The 21,060-nt window shown below is 44.1% G+C and overlaps 1 pseudogene; it reads left to right on the top strand.

The window, feature by feature from the left end:
* Positions 1–290: 290 nt before the first annotated feature.
* Positions 291–1,786, top strand: LOC119847542 (annotated as a pseudogene).
* Positions 1,787–21,060: the final 19,274 nt, after the last annotated feature.

Here is a 21,060-nt window from a genome sequence, read left to right as displayed (position 1 = left end):
TTTCCCCCTCCTACCACCCAGGGGACGGGTTAAAAAGGTCCCAAGTAGTTGGAGTCAGCTGATTGGTTCCCTAGCAACCCCTTTTCCAGCTAAACCTTATTACCCCATGTTTCTCTCTCCTCAGTGGATAGGGAGCGGTCTTTTAATCCCCTGGGACTAATTACTACCCCCTTTTGTAGCTGTTTGTCCTGGGTTTACCACAATAGCTTCTATGCAGGATAGATAAATACAACGACCATTTTCACCATGGGTTTACACACATGTCATGACACAATGGGCCACACTCAGACATGGAGGGCAAGAAACTGTGTGTGTGGTAAAGTCACAGTTGTAAAATCACACAGTGCTCAAGTAGGCTGTGGAACTCCCAGCCACAAGATATCAATGGGGCCAAAACTTAGCAAGATTCAAAGAGGAATGGGATGTTCATATGGCTAAGCAGAAAATTAAATTACAATAATGAGGGTTTTTAAAAGAATCTGTAAGGGCTTTAAACCTTCCTTATTTATACCAAAAAATATGTCTCTAACTAGTGGGTGTCAGGGGGAAACATTCCCTGAGAGCAGTTTATCTCATAGCTGCCTATTGCAGAGCTTCTTAGACAGTCCTCTGCAGCATATGGAACTGACCACTGGATATTGAGCTATACGGACTACAGGTCTGATCGAATCTGGCAATGCCTATCTTCCTATCAGTGATGAAAAACCAAGACAATATTTTTGCTAATCTTCCTTCAGCTCTTGGGATGCTCTAAATTTCCACTGAGGTCAGAAAGATGTCTAGTTAAATATCATCTAGTCTCCTGTTCTTTTTCTTTTCAGGAAAGAAAGCTCAAAACTCCTCAGACCAGCCCAGTACATTATATCAGCTGTCAATGACACCAAATTCAACTCTGCAGTGTTTCTTCTCACAGGGATACCTGGACATGAAGACGTCCATCTCTGGATCTCTATTCCCTTCTGCTTAATGCATGTTATTTCGATATTAGGAAATTCAGTGATTCTGTTCATTATAAAAACTGATCCAAGCCTCCATGAGCCCACGTACATTTTCCTTTCCATGTTGGCCGTCACAGACCTTGGCTTATCGCTATCCACCATGCCAATGATACTGGGCATATACTTGTTTAACTCTAAGGAGATCAGCCTGGATTCCTGTTTTGCCCAGGTCTTCTTCATCCACTCGCTTTCATTAACTGAATCCTCCATGCTGTTGCTGATGGCCTTTGATCGTTTTGTTGCGATCTGAGATCCCGCTGAGATATGCTTTCATCTTAACTCCACCAAGAACAGCCATGATGGGACTGGTGTGTGTGCTAAGAGGAGTGGTTCTAGTATTCCCACTCCCCTTTCTCCTGAAAGGGTTCCAATACTGTCGAGACAACGTCCTCTCCCATCCCTACTGCCTGCACCAGGAGGTCATGAAGGTGGCTTGTTCCGACATCACAGTCAACAGCATCTATGGCTTGTCTGTTAAACTCTTAACAGTGGGGTTGGATTCATTGCTCATCTTTCTCTCTTATGTGATGATCATAAAAACAGTGCTGAGCATCGCGTGCCTCACGGCCCTGAACACCTGTGACTCCCACCTCTGTGCCGTCTTGCTCTTCATCACATCAGACATTGGCTTGTCTTTGATACACAGATTTGGGAATAGCTCTTCTCACTTGCTTCAGATTCTCCTGGGCTATGTCTACCTGCTTGTCCCACCCCTGATGAACCCAATCGTGTACAGTGTGAAAAGCAAACACCTTCATGTGAGGATAATCAGCGTGTTCATCAAATAAAGAGTCAGTTCATTATCTGGATCCTGTGCTGCTGATATTGGCATAAAATATATGGGCCACCTATTCCATCCTGGACACTTACATCTGAGATGACATGAGCTACTGATCTCCACTGTGTAGAGAGGGGTTCAGCTGACATCTAAGACCTGGAGGAATGGGTAGTGGGCTGTCCCCAAACACTGCTGAGGGAGGGCAATGCACACTGGTGGAAGGAAACCAAGGCAGGCAGCAGCATTTAAAAATTGAATGTGTTCATGGAGAGCCAGGGGACAGGTGAGAGGTTGGCTAATAAAGATCCATATCGGTGGCTGCTCCAATCTCACTATTCTTGTTGATACAGTCAATAAAGAGAAGGGACGTGGATGTTGTTTCCTATTACAGCCAGTCTGTAGCTGTTCTGTTTCTAGTTAAAAAACAAGGGGCTCTGCAAAAAGCTGCAGGCCTGTCTTGCAGTCGCAGTCCTGGCCCTTCCCGAGAGCTCTGGGTGCTGCATGACCCATGGGTGCTGCACCAGCGATGCACAGGGGTTATTCAAGGGGCATGGACATCCACTCTTCCCCCACCCCCTCAGCCAGGTGCTTGTGACTGAGTCATGTCAGAGCCCCAGGATAAGCCATTCACACAGCACCCCCAGCTCACCTGTTGATGGCTTTGCACACCACACACCTCCTGAGCCCACTCCCCACCGAGGCAGGGCGGAGCTGTGTGTGCGAGTGAGGGTCTGACACACAGGAGACCTAGCAAGAGACTCAGGCCCAGATTTCCTCCTTCTCCCCTCAGTTTGTGCTGCCCCAGCAATGCAAAGGGGTGCAAGTGGGCCTCAACTCCCCAACAAAGACGCAGCTAGCTCCTATCCCAGTCCAGCACATTCATCGTAGGGTGATCACCTCTCAAAAGGCAAAAGCGGGACACATGGAAGAGCCCCATCCCCTCTGTGATCTGCCTCTTGTCATCCCCCTTGAGATCCCATCCCTTGCTCCTCCTCATTACCAAAGGCTCCATCCCCTGTCCAGGCTACAAGCCAGAGCTAGGCTATAATAAAAGGTGCCTGAAAGAAGCCCCACCCTGTCTCCTCACCCCCCGGGATGTTCAAACCAGGGAAGCTGGTGAGTCTGGGGCTCTCCACAGTGGCTCCCTAGGCAGCTCTTACCAAAATCAAGCTGAGGTCTGATCACTGGGGTGGGTCTTCAGGGGAAGAGGAAGAGCAGGGGATGGGGCTTAGGGGAAAAGGAGAAGCAGGGAATACAGCAAGCCTAAAACAATGCAGCCCCCTGCAAGGAGGTCACTGGGGGCGGGGGCTCGTGAGTAAAGGAGAGAGATGGGGCCAGAAGGTAGGAGAGTCTGTGCTTTACAGAAGACTGAATAAATGAAACTCCACAAAGGGGGCTCTTGTTTTAAGTGTCCCAGGTGGAGAGTAAGTCATTGCAAGGACCTTAGTGCAGGGATGGGCAAACTTTTCCCCCCTGAGGGCCACATCGGGGTTCTGAAACCGTGCCTCCCCAAACAGCCTGGCCCCTGGCCCCTATCCGCCCCCTCCCACTTCCAACCCTCTGACTGCCCCCCTCAGAACCCCCAAGCCATTCAATGACCCCTGCTCCTTGTCCCCTGACCGCCCACTCCCAGGACCCCCCTGCCAATAACCACCCCCCTGGGACCCCACCCCCTATCCCACCCCCCCCTGCTCCCTGTCCCCTAACTGCCCCGATCTCTATCCACATCTACAACCACTGACAGACCCCCTGGGACTCCCACGCCTATCTAACCACCCCCTTCTCCCTGTCCTCTGACCGCCCCTCCCAGAACCTCCACCCCATCCAATCACCCCCTGATCCTTGTCCCCTGACTGCCCCCCAGGACTCTCTGCCCCTTATCCAACCCCAAACCCCCCACCCCCTTACCATGCTGCTCAGAGCACCAGGACTGGCAGCCACACTGCCCGGCCAGAGCCAGCCACACCGCCATGCTTCCTGCAGGAGCTCGCAGCCCTACCGCCCAGTGCTGGCAGCCCAGTGAGCTGAGGCTGTGGGGGAGGGGGAACAGCAGGGAAGGGGCTGGGGGCTAGCCTCCATAGCCAGGAGCTCAAGGGCTGTGGGCCGTAGTTTGCCCACCTCTGCCTTAGAGGGAAGGGCAGGGTGCCTGAATGTCTACCTCACACCACTAGGGGGCACTCTGGGATGGCGCCCATCTTCAGGGACTTGGCCAGAGTGGGCTGTGCTCTTGGGAGCCATTACCAATGGGCGGAGGTCAGCTCAGCCCCCAGGCTGCTCTAAACTCTACTGAGGGAGGGGGAGAATCAAATCAGGCCATGGAATCAAACCTGTGTGACTGGCTCCTGGCCATCCCCGCTCTCTGCAGCACATGGAGGAGCTCTGCTGGTGCAGCAGAGAGTCCAGCCGGGCCTGTCACTGCTCAGATGGCTGGAAGGCTGGTCCTGTGTTCTGGGCAGCGTTTGATTCCTTGACATGTGTGACCATGGTCCATTGGCTGTCTCTGAGCCTCTGCACTGGTCAATAATAGCCCTGCCCTGCCTCACTGTGATGGCAGAAGGATAAATACATTCAAGGATGTTCTGATACCCTAACATCAGAGCTATGTCAGGGTCCCACAGAGCAATGCTCCTGACATTTACATATAAAGGCCTCTTATCACAGCCTCCTGTGACAGCTGGATTCTGGGAAGCCCCATCAGTCCTGCACCTTGATACATGTCAGGGGGCTCGGGGGTGACACTGAGGGGTAAGTAGTGGATTTCTGAGGAGAATGTTGGAGCATCACCAGGTCACAGGGCATTTCAGCAGAGCCACTGGTCTGTTGTTTGCCAGCCATTGAGGCTGAATGAGTCTAACTGCCAAATAATGGAGCAATGGCCACAGGGGCCTCATCTTAGACTGTCTGGCTGGGAGAAAGGTCTCAGGGTAAAGGTCAGCTTCACATCTTGACCCTGTAACATGGACATGGCTGAGGGCTATGGTGACTGGGCCCAGGCTAACACAGATTTCAGCTAAGGCTGCTTCCACAAGAAAGGGGCAAACAGATGGGAAAATGCTCTCAGAGACACAGGGAAACTAGGCTGGGTCCCAAGAGCTCTTTGGATTCCCAAAAGAATGTAGGTTGGGCCAGTTCTGTTCCTCGATCTCCAGAACAAACCCTGTCTAACTCAGTTTGTAGTGAGACGAAAGATAGATGAGTGTAGAGGTGTGACAGCTGCCTGTTATTTTAAAACCTTTTTCTCTAATGCTTTGTGCTGTTTGCTAATAAACCTCTTTTTTTTAAGGAGGCTGGGGGTGACTGTGTAGCTCTGGTCACAAGCACCTGAAGGGAAGAGACTGAGGTGTCCAGTCAGTGCTGCTTGGTGATAAGCTTTTATCATAGATGGGATGTTGTTCCCAGTTCGAAGACTGGGAGAACTGTGAAATTCTCCCCAGGACAGAAAGGACCTGGTTTAGAGGATAAAGAAACCATATATCCAAGTTTTACTGTGATAATCCTGATTCTTCTTGGCCAACCTCTATCCTTGTTGAGTGCCTGTCAGCATTCAGAGGAGCAACTTGTTCAAGCTGCATCCAAGACAATTGTCATAAATATAAAGGGAAGGGTAACCACCTTTCTATATGCAGTGCTATAAAGGCCAGAGGCTCCTGGCCAGAGGCAAAATCCTTTCACCTGTAAAGAGTTAAGAAGCTAAGATAACCCAGCTGGCACCTGACCCAAATGGCCAATGAGGGGACAAGATTCTTTCAAATCTGGAGGGGGTGGGGGACAAAAGGTTTGGGCTATCTGTGTGATGCTTTTGCTGGGAACAGATCAGGAATGCAAGCCTTGCAACTCCTGTAAAGATAGCAAGTACTCTAGCTAGAAAATGCATTAGGTTTTTTTTTTTGTTTAATGGTTTGTAAAATAAGCTGTGCTGGAGGAAATGTCTATTCCTGTTTTGTGTCTTTTTGTAACTTAAGGTTTTACCTAAAGGGATTCTCTATATTTTGAATCATAGACTCATAGATATTAAGATCAGAAGGGACCATTATGATCATCTAGTCTGACCTCCTGCACAATGCACCTATGTCTGAGCTATTGAAGTCCTCAAATTATGGTTTAAAGACTTCAAGGTGCAGAGAATCCTCCAGAACCTGACCCCTGCCCCATGCTACAGAGGAAGGTGAAAACCCCCAGGGCCTCTGCCAATCTGGTCTGGAGGAAAATTCCTTCCCGACCCCAAATATGGCGATCAGCTGAACTCTGAGCATGTGGGAAAGATTCACCAGCCAGATACCCAGGAAAGAATTCTCTGTAGTAACTCAGATCCCAACCCATCTAACATCCCATCACAGGCCATTGGGCCTATTTACCATGAATAGTTAAAGATCTATTAATTACCAAAATCATGTTATCCCATCATACCTTCTCCTCCATAAACTTACCGAGTTTAATCTTAAAGCCAGATAGGTCTTTTGCCCCACTGCTTCCCTTGGAAGGCTATTCCAGAACTTCACTCCTCTGATGGTTAGAAACCTTCATCTAATTTCAAGTCTAAACTTCCCGATAGCCAGTTTATATCCATTTTTTTCTTGTGTCCACATTGGTACTGAGCTTAAATAATTCCTCTCCCTTTCCAGTATTTATCCCTCTGATATATTTATAGAGAGCAATCATATCTCCCATCAACCTTCTTTTAGTTAGGCTAAATAAGCCAAGCTCCTTCAGTCTCCTTTCCTAAGACAGGTTTTCCATTGCTAAGATCATCCTAGTCGCCCTTCTCTGTACCTGTTCCAGTTTGAATTCATCCTTCTTAAATATGGGAGACCAGAACTGCACACAGTATTCCAGATGAGGTCTCACCAGTGCCTTCATTCTTGCTTGGTCTTAGCTGAGAGCCTTAAGCCTAATGATGGACCTTCAGAAGTAATTCACTAAACTTGTTATATACAGATAAAGGCCTTAATATTAAAGATGTGGACTTTAAGGAGGGGAATGTAGCCTTGGATTTGAGGGGTGTGTATACCCTAGAACATGATCAAGCCAATTGCAACCACATTATATACATTCAATCACCATGAATTAATGAAATAGAACACCACATAACTAAGGGTCAATTTGGAGACAGGTTTTCAGAAGCAAGGTCATATCTAGCTAGCAGTTTCTGCTAATCAGAATGGGAGGAGGGGACAGACAATTAAACAAATGAGACTGAAAACCTTGGTGGCTAGAAAACCTTGAATCTAGATGTCTCTGATCTTAAAAGTTTATTGAAAATTAGAAAAGTGATGCTCCAGTAGAGGTCATTGTGACATATGCATTTTGCAGAAGTTAATTTATAAAAGATTAGCTACTATAGTGTACTTTGGAGCAGTCCTCTGGAGCTATCCTGTGGGAGCTGTTTTTCCTGACACGTTTACTCCTTGGCAGGGAGGTGTTTGGCCAGCACTGCCCCATCATAGATTACTCAATACTGTCTCAGAATATTGGTAAATATTTGGGATGTTCTAAACCTATGGCCTATGTTTGTGTGCTTAAATCTAGTCAACTGGAGTGTTAGACAAGAGCACGCCTACTTGTATTTAATCCTTGATCTGACTGAACTGCTGAGTTCCTATTGATTTATTCCTAACTCCACCTGGAGTAAAATTGTTAAATTGCCCCTGTTGGGGGTTCTGAAAATTATGGTGTCAGGGTTCCTTCCCCACTCTGAACTCTAGGGTACAGACGTGGGGACCTGCATGAAAGACCCCCTAAGCTTATTCTTACCAGCTTAGGTTAAAAACTTCCCCAAGGTACAAACTTTGCCTTGTCCTTGAACAGTATGTTGCCACCACCAAATGTTTTAAACAAAGAACAGGGAAAGAGACCACTTGAAGATGTCTTCCCCCAAAATAGCCCCCCAAGCCTGACATCCCCTTTCCTGGGGAAGGCTTGATAAGAATCCTCACCAATTTGTACAGGTGAACACAGACCCAAATCCTTGGATCTTAAGAACAATGAAAAATCAATCAGGTTCTTAAAAGAAGAATTTTAATTAAAGAAAAGGTAAAAGAATCACCTCTGTAAAATCAGGATGGTAAATACTTTACAGGGTAATCAGATTCAAAACACAGAGGATCCCCTCTGGGCAAAACCTTAAAGTTACAGAAAAAAGAGGAATAAACCTCCCTCTTAACACAGGGGAAATTCACATAAAACAAAAGATAAACTAATCCGCCTTGTCTGGCTTACCTATACAGTTTGCAGTATTAGAGACTTTAGGGTTGGAGAAGATGGATTTCTGTCTGGCTTCTCTCAGTCCCAAGAGAAAACCAAGCTGTAAACAAAGAGCACAAAACAAAAGCCTTCCTTCCCCCAAGATTTGAAAGTATCTTGTCCCCTTATTGGTCCTTTGGGTCAGGTGCCAGACAGATTAGCTGAGCTTCTTAACCCTTCACAGGTAACAGGATGTTGCCTCTGGCCAGGAGGGATTTTATGGCACTGTATACAGAAAGGTGGTTACCCTTCCCTCTATATTTATGACATATGGTAACATTGTAGGAACTAGGAGTACTTGTGGCACCTTAGAGACTAACAAATTTATTAGAGCATAAGCTTTCGTGAGCTATGAGCTGTAGCTCACGAAAGCTTATGCTCTAATAAATTTGTTAGTCTCTAAGGTGCCACAAGTACTCCTTTTCTTTTTGCGAATACAGACTAACACGGCTTCCAACATCACCAAGTTTGGGGACAGTTAGATCTGGGGGAGGGGATTGTTTGGTCCCACTAGAGAGCTAGCTTGCTTGCTTTCTGGGTGTGTGCATGGCTCATGCCTGAACATGATGAGGAGACTCTCTGAACTGTTGCTCAGAACCAGTGAATCTGCGAGACAGTCACTGTTATGTCCGGCTGCCTGTGGCATAACCCTGTTCCTTACAACCAGGGTCTCTGTAGCCTAGTGCAGAGGGAACCAGCGTATCTGCCACCGATTAACTCTGTGACCAGAAATGTTCCCTAACCAACCCCTAGTGTCTTCGTTTGTGGGTGCTCTGCTTGAGATATGGCCAACAGCGCCACTTTCTGGGATTTTATTGGGAGTCTCGCACTATTTCCTGTCTTTCTTAAAGTCCCACCTTCTGGGATCAAGACATTGCACAGGAATCTCAGCTTTCAGTTTTCTTAATTTTTTTTTAAAGTGAGTTGCAGAAAAAAAAAAACTAGAAAACATGTAGCAGGTATACCTCAAAGGCTCAAACACCAAAGGCACATACAAATGACCCCCACATTAGTATATTTTTTAAATCTCATTATTTTTAAAGCAATCCCCTGATTTTTTAGAGTTGTGGCTCATACTTGTTAAATGTGGCTTGTGTACCTAGGTCAAAAGACCTGAAAAACAATTAGAAAATGACACAAAAACTAAGAGCAAATATTATGAAGGACAGCAGAAGTGGTCAGCCTGCCAAATAATGAGTGGGGCCCTTGGAAGATCGAAGAGTTAAAGGCCCACTCAAGGAAGATTAAGCTGTTGCAGGGAGGATAAATGAATTCTTTGCATCAGTCTTCACTGCAGGGGATGTGAGGGAGATTCCCGCACCTGAACCAATCTTTTTAGGTGACAAATCTGAAGAAATGTCCCCAGTTGAAGTGTCAATAGAGGAGGTTTTGGAACAAATGGACAAAATAAACAGTAACAAGTAGCACTGTTGATCAGTTAACTTACACGATTAATAAAAAGATTAATCACAATTTAAAATAATTGTGATTAATCTTACTGTTAAACAATAGAATTCCAATTGAAATTTATTAAGTATTTTGGATTTTTTTCTACATTTTCAAATATATTGATTTCTATTATAACACAGAAAACAAAGTGTACAGTGCTCACTTTATATTCTTTATTACAAATATTTGCACTGTAAAAATAGTGTTTTTCAATTCACTTCACATAAGTACTGTAGTGTAATCTAAAACTTTAGATCCTACAACTCCGCTCAGTTCTACTTCTTGTTCAGCCAATCACTAAAACAAACAAGTTTGCTTACATTTACGGGAGATACTGCTGTCTGCTTCTTATTTACAATGTCACCTGAAAATGACAGGTTTCATAGTAGCAGCCGTGTTAGTCTGTATTCGCAAAAAGAAAAGGAGTACTTGTGGCACCTTAGAGACTAACAAATTTAGAAAAGGAGTACTTGTGGCACCTTTGTTAGTCTCTAAGGTACCACAAGTATACCTGAAAGTGAGAACAAGTGTTCCCATGCCACTGTTGTAGCTATCATTGCAGGGTATTTACTTGGCAGGTATGCTAAACATTAATATGCCCCTTCATGCTTCAGCCACCATTCCAGAGGACATGCTTCCATGCTGATGATGCTCATTAAAAAAAAAAAAGCATTAGTTAAATTTGTGACTGAACTCTTTGGGGGAGAATTTGTCTCCTATTCTGTTTTACCCACATCCTGCCATATATTTCATGTTATAGCAGTCTTGGGTGATGATCCAGCACGTTTGTTTTAAGAAAATTTTCATAGCAGATTTGACAAAACGCGAAGACGATACCAATGTGAGATTTCTAAGGATAGCTATAGCACTCAACCCACAGTTTAAGAATCTGAAGTGCCTGCCAAAATCTGAAAGGGATGAGGTGTGGAACGTGCTTTCAGAACTCTTAAAAGAGCAACATTCCAATGTGGAAACTACAGAACCCGAGCCACCAAAACAAACAAATCAACCTTCTGCTGGTGGCATCTGACTCAGATGATGAACATGAACATGCATCAGTCTGCTCTTCTTTGGATCTTTATCGAGCAGAACTCATGAGCATGGACTCATGTCTTCTGGAACAATGGTTGCAGCATGAAGGGATGTGAATTTTATCATATCTGGCATGTAAATATCTTGCGACGCCCAGCTACAACAGTGCCATTTGAACACCTGTTCTTATTTTCAGGTGATGTAAACAAGAAGCCAGCAGCAAATTCCTGCAAATTGTAACCATACTTGTTTGTCTTAATGATTGGCTGAAGTAGGACTGAGTAGGACTTTCGGCTCTAAAGTTTAATATTGTTTTTGTTTGAATGAAGTTATTTTGTACATAATTTTACATTTGTAAGTTCAACTTTCGTGATAAAGAGAATTGCACTACAGTAATTGAAAAATACCTTTTTTACTGTGCAAATATTTGTAATCAAAAATATAGTGAGCACTGTACACTTTTTATTCTGTTATAACAGAAATCACTATTTGAAAATGTAGAAAACATCCAAAAATATTTAAATAAATGGTATTCTATTTTTAACAGCATGATTAATCATGTGATTAATTTCAAGTAATGTTTTAATCGGGTGATTAATCACAATTCATTTTTAATTACTTGATAGACCTAGTAATAAGTCATGAGGACCCGATGGGATTCACCCAAGAGTTCTGAAGCAATTCAAATATCAAATTACAGAACTACTAACTGTGGTAAGTTACCTATCACTTAAATCAGCCTGTGTACCAGATGACTGGCAGATGTGATGCTGATTTTGAAGCCTATTAGCTAACTTCAGTACCATGCAATTGATTGAAAATATAATAAAGAACAGAATTATTAGTTACATAAGATGAACACATTTTATTGGGGAAGAATCAGTTTTTCTAAAGGGAAATCATGCCTCACCCATCTATTACAATTATCTTGAGTGGGTCAACAAACATGTGGACAAGAGTGATCCAGTGGACATAGTGTACTAGGACTTTCAGAAAGTCTTAAAGAAGGTCCCTCACCAAAGGCTCTTAAGAAAAGTCAGCAGTCATGGGAGAAGGAGGAAGGTCCTCTCATGGATCAGTAACTGGTTAAAAGAGAGGAAACAAAAGATAGCAATAAAGGATGAGTTTTCAGAAGAGAGAGAGGTAAAGAATGGTGTCCTCCTGGAGTTTGTACTGTTCATCATATTCATAATTGATCTGGAAAAAAAAGGGTAATTAGTGAGATGGCAAAATTTGCAGACAAGACAAAAGTATTCAATGCAAAATATGAGATCTTGAAGGCATTGTGTATAGCTCTCTGAAAACATCCATTCAGTGTGCTGCAGCAGTCAAAAAAAAGCTAACAGAATGTTAGGAACATTAGGAAAGAGATAGATAATAAGACAGAAAATATCATGCCTGTATATAAATCCATGGTATACACACACCTTGAATACTGTGTGCAGTTCTGGTCATCCCATCTAATATAAGATATATTAGAACAGGAAAAAGTACAGAGAAGGGTGACAAAAATGTTCAGGGATATGGAATAGCTTCCATATGAAGAGAGAGTGAAAATTCCCAGACTTTTTAGTTTGGTAAAGAGCTGACAAAAAGGCCTGGCCCCACTTCCCAATGAGACAGGAGCACTTCAAGCTCATGCTATACCTGTGCTCTTTATTCACGTGTCTGGTTCCCACCACCAAACTCCCACTATTTACAGACTATTTTTGGGTCTGGCTTTAGTGGAAACAGAGTAACAGGTTCCTAGCTCCTTCTGAGTTTACTCTCCCCTCCTGGTCTCCACCCCCCAGACTCACTTCCCCCCCAAGCTTTTAGACCCTGTTAACGAGGCTGGCAGGTTTTGCCCATTTCCAGGTCAGTCCTCGCTAGTTACCCAGCCCCAATCTATTTCCCCTGATTAGGACTGGAGTGGTAGGAGCTGATTACAGCTTTCCCTACAGTGCCCTATGTAATGAAGCTACCTCTGGTGGAACACTACTGAGAGTATGAATTCAGGACAAATTGTTTAGAGCAGGGCAGTTACAGCCCAAGGCTGGGGTTTCTCTACTTCCAAGGCACACCAAACAGACAGAGAGGATTTCAGTTTTACCCCACTGGCTAACCAGAAGTCATACAAGAAAGTCCCTTAGATACTCCAGTTTCCCAGTATCACCACCAGTGCCACTCGTTATGGGGATGAATAGTTATGAAAGCCAATACCCCAGTAAAAGAAAAAGGTTCTCCCGATCCCAAAGGACCAAGCTCCAGACCCAGATCAATATACAACTCTGATCTTACCCACAAATCACACTGTTGCCAGTCCTTTAGAATCTAAAAACTAAAGGTTTATTCATAAAAATAAAGAAACACAGATGAGAGCTAAAATTGATTAAATGGAGTCAAATACATACAATAATGGCAAAGTTCTTGGTTCAGGCTTGTAGCAGTGATGGAATAAACTGCAGGCTCAAATAAAGTCTCTGGAGAACATCCACAGCTGGGATGGGTCATTCAGTCCTTTGTTCAGAGCTTCAGTTTGTAGCAAAGTTCCTCCAGAGGTAAGAAGCAGGATTGAAGACAAAATGGAGGGGTTTCTAGGGCATTTTATATCCTCTGCCATGTGGAAGGATCCCTTTGTTCTTTCTGTGGAAAATCACAGCAGCAAGATAGAGTTTGGAGACACATGGGCAGGTCACATGTCCATGCATGACTCAGTTTGCAGGCGGCAGCCATTGCTCACATGCTATCATGAATATTCCGAAGAAGGCTCATCAGATGTAGATTGAAATCTTCCAAGGTCCATTGTCAGTTAAGTGTTTCTCCTATCTCAAGAAGCTGACCAAATGCTTCACTGATGCTGCTTAGAATCAAACACATTGAGATACAAGTACATAGCCAATATTCATAACTTCAAATACAAAAATGATACACACATACACACAGCATAATCATAATCAGCAAATTACAACCTTTTCATAGACACCTTACTTGATCTCCTTTATACAAGATTTGGTGCAACTTTCAGACCTTGGTTGCAACAATTATCTATATGGTAACAGTTCATGTCAATAACATCACACCCTGCCACAGGGGGCTATGACAGAGGTCTATAAAATCATGAGTGGTGTAGAGAAAGTGAATAAGGAAGTGTTATTTATCCCTTCACATAACACAACAATCAGGGGGTCAGGTTTAAAACAAACAAAATAAAGTATTTATTCACACAATGCAGAGTCAGCCTGTGGAATCCATTGCCAGGGGATGTTGTTAAGGCCTAAAGTACAACTGGGTCCAAAAAAGAACTAGGTAAGTTCATAGAGGATAGGTCCATCAATAGCTGTAAGTCAAAATGATCATGGATGCAGCACCATGTCTGAGTGTCTGAAAACCTCTGATTGCCAGTATATGGGAGCAGATGGCAGAGGACGGGATCACTCGATAATTGCCCTGATCTGTTTGTTCCCTCTGGGTATCTGCACTGGTCACTGTCAGAAGACGGGACACTGGGTTAGATGGACATAAATGGACCATTGATCTGAATCATCAGTATGATCATTCTTATGTTCTTAAATTGTTGCTCTAATGGATGGGCTGCTGCAGACAAGCCTTTTCTAGGGGCTCCCTCTGTTATAAAGCTGGTGTAACCACTGTAGTAGACGTCTGTGGTAGGGTGACCACACGTCCTGTTTTAGCTGATATAGTTCATTTTTTAAGCCCTGTGCCAGCTGCCTGACTCCCCCCCCGGCAAAAGGAGGCATTTGTCCCAATTGCTCTTGCTGACTTAATTAGTTGGCAAGAGCAAACAGGACAAATGTCCACTTCTGTCAAAAAAGTGTGGAAGTGGGTTGCGGAAGGATGTTCAGGGAAGGCAAAACTTGATACTACACTTGATCTTCAGGGAAGGTGAATGGAGATGCCACCCCCCCGCACCTGAGATCTGAGTGGCCTCTCGCACGTGAGGTCAGGGGGAGATTGGGAAAGCAGCTGGGGTTCTCCTGTTTTCTCTGTTGAAAATATGTTCACCCTAGTTCAGGGCCTGCTGAGTGTGGGAGACTGATGCAGGGCGAGTGCTGGCACCTAGGGGCATGGTCCTGTAGCATTCGGGACAGACCCTCATGATTTGAGCTAGAGCTGGGATAACAGAGATATTTCCCTGCATGAAAAATTTTGATCCAAACAAAAGTGTTTCCTTTTCACCCGTTTTTTGAGGTGAGTTTTCATCGAAAATGGATCATTTTTTCTCTGTAATCTCAGCTGCCAGGATGCTGCCCAGCTACAACTGCCAGGATCCCCAAGAGAAATTGGAGGCTTTTCATCAGCCTCTTCCTCATATAGTAAAAGAAGGTTGCACTGATGGAGTCTCTGGCTGCAGTCTGGGTATGGAAAGGTCAAAACTCCCTGACCAGTCTAGGGCTAGGGTATTGAGTCCATCAGCTACTCTAGCCAGCCCTCCCGTCTCTGTGAAGCCCTCTCCACCCTCTACAACACCCCTTCAGAAGGTCCTGTGGGCAGTGGTTAGTGTGACAGGCTCTGGTAGCACATCTCTTTTGAGCCTGTGCTAGCAGGGAGCTAGAGAGGGTCCTAGAGCAGTTGTGGAGGCCCAGAGATTGTGGGTGGGAGGCCTAGCTACCAGTGGATCACTGAGATCTATGCTTAACTTTGGGGATTCAGTGATCCTGGGTCCCCCTTTTCATTCCTCAGAGAGAAGGGAAGGGACCTCGTGTCATGGAATGATCAGAGGGAAATTTCCATGAAGGGAGCCTTGTGGAATCTCCTTTCTCTGGCCTCCACCCTGGATTTGTAATGCAGGAAAGGGGGCTGCTGGGGAGAAATTTGGTCCTATGTTATTATTAATTAATTATTATTATTACTATTATATTTTATTTCAGCAAGATCACAGCTGTGACGGCATCATGCTTACCACTTGGCCACCCTTGATGTAGTTATGTGACTTACTGGAACCATAGGAACAAAGTGACGGCAAGTCCTGATTCCAGGAATAGAGCCTGCAGCCGGGCTGGCCTGCAGTCCAATTAGGTAGCATCACCACGCGTCCCCTGTGATTTGGCCTCCTGCAGTTTGTCATTGGCCATGATGGGGTTAAAGCTGATGCACACGAAGCCAAGCAGCTGATGTTCCCTGATGGCCAAGTGGCCCCCAAGGAAATTTGTAGGCATGCTTCATAAAGACACCTGCCTCTGAACAGATACTGCCTGCTGCCCATGTAGCCTCTCAGATAGCTCCTCGTCCTTTCAGGTGAAGGCCTCTGGTGTCAGCGGCTCCATGCCTAGCAGGAACTTGGTATGTTGGCAGGTTTCACTCTCTTTAAAATGCGAAGTGGAGGGTAAAGGCTGGAAGCTGTTTCCATTGGCAGATGTTCTGTGCAGAGGCAGAAGACTCAGATGGGCTGTCGGGGTGACTCAGTAGCGGGGATGGGGGGCAGTCAGCGCTAGGTAGCTTGGGAACCCCTCCCCCACATCTGATCATGCTCCACAGTGGGCTCTTCAAACTACAGAGAAATCTAAGATTAAAGCAAGCTTGGAGTGTTAAAACCCCAATGCCTCAAGTCAGGATTTCTCTAGTGTCCCTTTTCTAGAGGTACCATGTGCTCTGGGCACAATCCTGCCAGGGGCTGAGGGACATGGAATCTCAGTGACTAGTTTCCAAATCGCCTCAGGTTTATTTGCTTCTGGAAATGTAATCAACAAATGCATTTTCAAAGGGTTTATTCTCTGGCTTGATTGTGAACACAGAAATTCAGAGCTGTGTTGCTCTGTAGTAACAGGTCAGATAGGTTTCAGAGTAGCAGCCATGTTAGTCTATCTGAAAAAAGAACAGGAGTACTTGAGGCACCTTAGAGACTAACAAATTTATTAGAGCCTAAGCTTTTGTTGGCTACAGCTCACTTCATCGGATATATAATAGAACATATAGTAAGATATAGATATATATATACATACAGAGAAGGTGGAAGTTGCCATACAAACTGTGAGAGGCTAATTAATTAAGATGAGCTATTATCAGCAGGAGAAAAAAACTTTTGTAGTGATAATTAAGATGGCCCATTTAGAAAGTTGACAAGAAGGTGTGAGGATACTTAACATAGGGAAATAGATTCAATATGTGTAATGATCCAGCCACTCACATTTGTGTTTCCTGACAGGCTGAGGGCTCCAGCATTTCTGCCCTGTGGATAATCCTCAGAGTTACAGGGCTCCTGGCATCTCTGACCCTCTCTGGTCTCTGAGTGTCACATGTCAGGCCTCGGTCCCTGTCCTCTCCTGGGATGGAATCCCGTGATCCTCCCACCCTCAGTCTGGGCCCTAGACTAGAACACATGGTGGATCGACAGCTTGCTGAGCAGGTCTGAATGGGTTTGGCACCTGTGGTTCATCCCTTTGGGAGTCTGGGACTAGTGGTAAGACAAGTGACCAGCCAGCCTTTTTGAACCAAAATCTTGTTTAATCTGAACAGTAGGACTAAAGCGTAACATTGGAGAGTAAGAGGGGTTTCAAACAACAGCCTGTACATGTCTCTGACCCCAAGCCCTCCCACTCTGACTGGGACCTAGGCAGGCCAAGAGCCTTCAGACATCCCCAGTGGTTTCTGTGCCTGTCAACCTGAAGAGCTCCTCAGCAACAGCTGCCCAACCTCTGGACAGACTCCCAGCACTGGCAAAACAAGCTGTGTAATGTGGCTGAAGCCTGGGAATAGGCTCTTATAGATTCATAGATACTAAGGTCAGAAGGGACCATTCTGATCATCTAGTCTGATGTCCTGCAGAATGCAGGTCACAGAATCTCGCCCACCCACTCCTATGAAAAACATCACCTATGTCTGAGCTATTGAAGTCCTCAAATCATGGTTTAAAGACTTCAAGGAGCAGAGAATCCTCCCTCAAGTGACGCATGCCCCATGCTAAAGAGGAAGACAAAAAATCTCCAGGGCCTCTTCAAATCTGTCCTGGAGGAAAATTCCTTCCCGACCCCAACTATGGCGATCAGCTAAACCCTGAGCATATGGGCAAGATTGACCAGCCAGATACCAGAGAAAATTCTTTCCTGGGTAACTCAGATCCCACCCATCTAATATCCCATCTCAGGGGATTAGGCCTATTTACCATGAATATTTAAAGATCAATTAATTACCAAAATCACATTATCCCATCATACCATCTCCTCCATAAACTTATTGAGTAGAATCTTAAAGCCAGATAGATCTTTTGCCCTCACTGCTTCCCTTGGAAGGCTATTCCAAAACTTCACTCCTCTAATGGTTAGAAACTTTCGTCTAATTTCAAGTCTAAACTTCCGGGTGGCCAATTTATACCCATTTGTTCTTGTGTCTACATTGGTACTGAGCTTAAATAATTCCTCTCCCTCTCTGGTATTTATCCCTCTGATATATTTATAGAGAGCAATCATATCTCCCCTCAACCTTCTTTCAGTTAGGCTAAACAAGCCAAGCTCCTTGAGTCTCCTTTCTTAAGACAAATTTTCCATTCCTCATCCTAGTAGCCCTTCTGTGTACCTGCTCCAGTTTGAATTCATTTAAACATGGGAGACCAGATATGCACACAGTATTCCAGGTGAGGTCTCACTAGTGCCTTGTATAACGGTATTAACACCTCCTTATCTCCACTGGAAATACCTCTCCTGATGCATCCCAAAACTGCATTAGCTTTTTTCACAGCCATCTCCCACTGACAGCTCATAGTCATCCTATGATCAACCAATACTCCAAGGTTCTTCTCCTCCTCCATTACTTCTAATTGATGCGTCCCCATCTTATAACTAAAATTCTTGTTATTAATCCCTAAATGCATAACCTAACACTTCTCACTATTAAATTTCATCCTATTACTATTATTCCAGTTTACAAGGTCATCCAGATTCTCCTGTATGATATCCCGATCCTTCTCTGAATTGGCAATACCTCCCAGCTTTGTATCATCTGCAAACTTTATTAGCACACTCCCACTTTTTGTGATGAGGTCAGTAATAAAAAGATTAAATGAGATTGGTCCCAAAACTGATCCCTGAGGAACTCCACTAGTAACCTCCCTCCAACCTGATAGTTCACCTTTCAGTAGGACCCGTTGTAGTCTCCCCTTTAACCAATTCCTTATCCACCTTTCGATGTTCATATTGATCCCCATCTTTTCCAATTTAACTAATAATTCCCCATGTGGCACGGTATCAAACGCCTTACTGAAATCTAGGTGAATTAGATCCACTGCGTTTCCTTTGTCTAAATATTCTGTTCCTTTCGCAAAAAAGAAGATCAGGTTGGTTTGGCACGATCTACCTTTTGTAAAACCATGTTGTATTTTGTCCCATTTACCATTGACTTAAATGTCCTTAACTATTTTCTCCTTCAAATTTTTTTCCAGGACTTTGCATACTACAGATGTCAAACTAACAGGCCTGTAGTTACCCGGATCACTTTTTTTCCTTTCTTAAAAATAGGAACTGTATTAGCAATTCTCCAATCATATGGTACAACTCCTGAGTTGACAGATTCATTAAAATTTTTTGCTTAATGGGCTTGCAATTTCAGGTGCCAATTCCTTTAATATTCTTGGATGAAGATTATCTGGGCCCCCCGATTTAGTCCCATTAAACTGTTTGAGTTTCACTTCTACCTCAGATATGGTAATATCTACCTCCATATCCTCATTCCCATTTGTCATGCTACCATTATCCCTAAGATCCTCTTTAGCCTTATTAAAGACTGAGGCAAAGTATTTGTTTAGATATTGGGCCATGCCTAGATTATCCTTAACCCCCACTCCATCCTCAGTGTTTAGCGGCCCCACTTCTTCTTTCTTTGTTTTCTTCTTATTTATATGGCTATAGAACCTTTTACTATTAGTTTTAATTTCCTTTGCAAGGTCCAACTCTACTTAACTTTTAGCCTGTCTCACTTTATCCCTACATGTTCTGAGGTAAGGTAAGCTTTCCTTGCTGATCCCTCCCATCTTCCACTCCCTGTATGCTTTCTGCTTCTTCTTAATCACCTCTCTAAGATGTTTGCTCATCCAGCTTGGTCTACAACTCCTGCCTATGAATTTTTTCCCCTTTCTTGGGATACAGGCTTCCGATAGCTTCTGCAGCTTTGATTTAAAATAATCCCAGGCCTCCTCTACCTTCAGATCCATAAATTCTTCAGTCCAATCCACTTCCCTAACTAATTACCTTAATTTTTGAAAGTTAGCCCTTTTGAAATCAAAAACCCTAGTTGCAGATTTATTTTTGTTAATCCTTCCGTTCAGTTTGAACTGAATTAGCTCATGATCACTTGAACCAAGATTATCCCCTACAACCATTTCTTCTATGAGGTCCTCACTACTTATCAAAACCAAATCTAAAATGGCATCCCCTCTAGTCGGTTCAGCAACTACTTGATGAAGGAATCCATCAGCTATCGCATCTAGGAAAATCTGAGCCCTATTATTATTACTATTATTACTGGTCCTCCAGTCTATATCTGGGAAGTTAGTCTCCCATGATCACACAGTTTCCATTAGTATTTACTTTATTAAAAACATTAAAAAGGGCTTCCTAGCTTATAGCTCCATTGTGGTCTCTCAACCTCCCTTGGGTGGTTACTGAGCAATGGCTTTTCTTGAGCTCTTGCTTCCCTTCCTTCATGTTTTCCAGCAGCCTGCTAGTAAACTAAGAAGATCCATACTAGTTTCACCCAGTACAGCCATAACATAAACATCCCAATAGTTAACTCTATATAGCTCTTCAGCAAACATCCCAACAACTGGGTTTAACATACACATTCATTACGGCAGCTCAGCTCCACATCTGTGCCAATGTCTGCCCCAGGTGCTACAGATTTTACGAATACAGGACAAAGACAGACGGAGACAGAGAGAGCAATAGGCTACTTTCCTGTGGGAAATGAAGTTCCATTTCCATGAACACTCATGCATTTGACGTTGAAATTCATTTCCTGCAAACCTGCATTGCGGCTAAATAATAGTTGCTGGGGTTACTATGTATGAGAGTGTGGGAGCTCAGGGAATGAATATTTTCTATACTGACGCCAATGCCTGTTACCACTATGGATACAGGCTACAGACTGACAGAACAGAACCTGAGGAGAACCAGTCAGCTATTAACCCAGGGATAGAGGAGCTACTAGACTTCTGTTTGCTCACAAGTGACTGAATGGGGGGTGAGACACTGCAAAATGTTCAGGTTCTGAAGAAATCCAGATGAGAGATATTACATTTTAAGTCACACTCTAACCTGAAGAATTACCTCTGAAGGAAGATCAGAGAGGAAAGAATGGGTTCACATCTGTGTGCTAGAGTATAGATGTGTAAATGTTATGCCAAATACCCCAAATACTGTTTGCAATTGGTTTTGGTATTAACTCTTTTGTCAGTGAAAAGTTGTATGATACTGTCTCCTGGTAAACTCATGAGAAGTTGTTTCAAACATTTATATTCAGAGCCAGGCACACAATAAATGCTGTACCTGGGCAAGACTTTCCAAAAAGTCATGAAAGAACAAAACTGCTGGTTTGTATTTCAGCAAAGAGGAGATCTGGTTCTCAGGAAAGGAG

This window comes from Dermochelys coriacea, chromosome 1 (genome assembly GCF_009764565.3).
Source record: "Dermochelys coriacea isolate rDerCor1 chromosome 1, rDerCor1.pri.v4, whole genome shotgun sequence".
NCBI lineage: Eukaryota > Metazoa > Chordata > Testudines > Dermochelyidae > Dermochelys > Dermochelys coriacea.
This window is presented reverse-complemented; position numbering and strand designations above follow the sequence as displayed.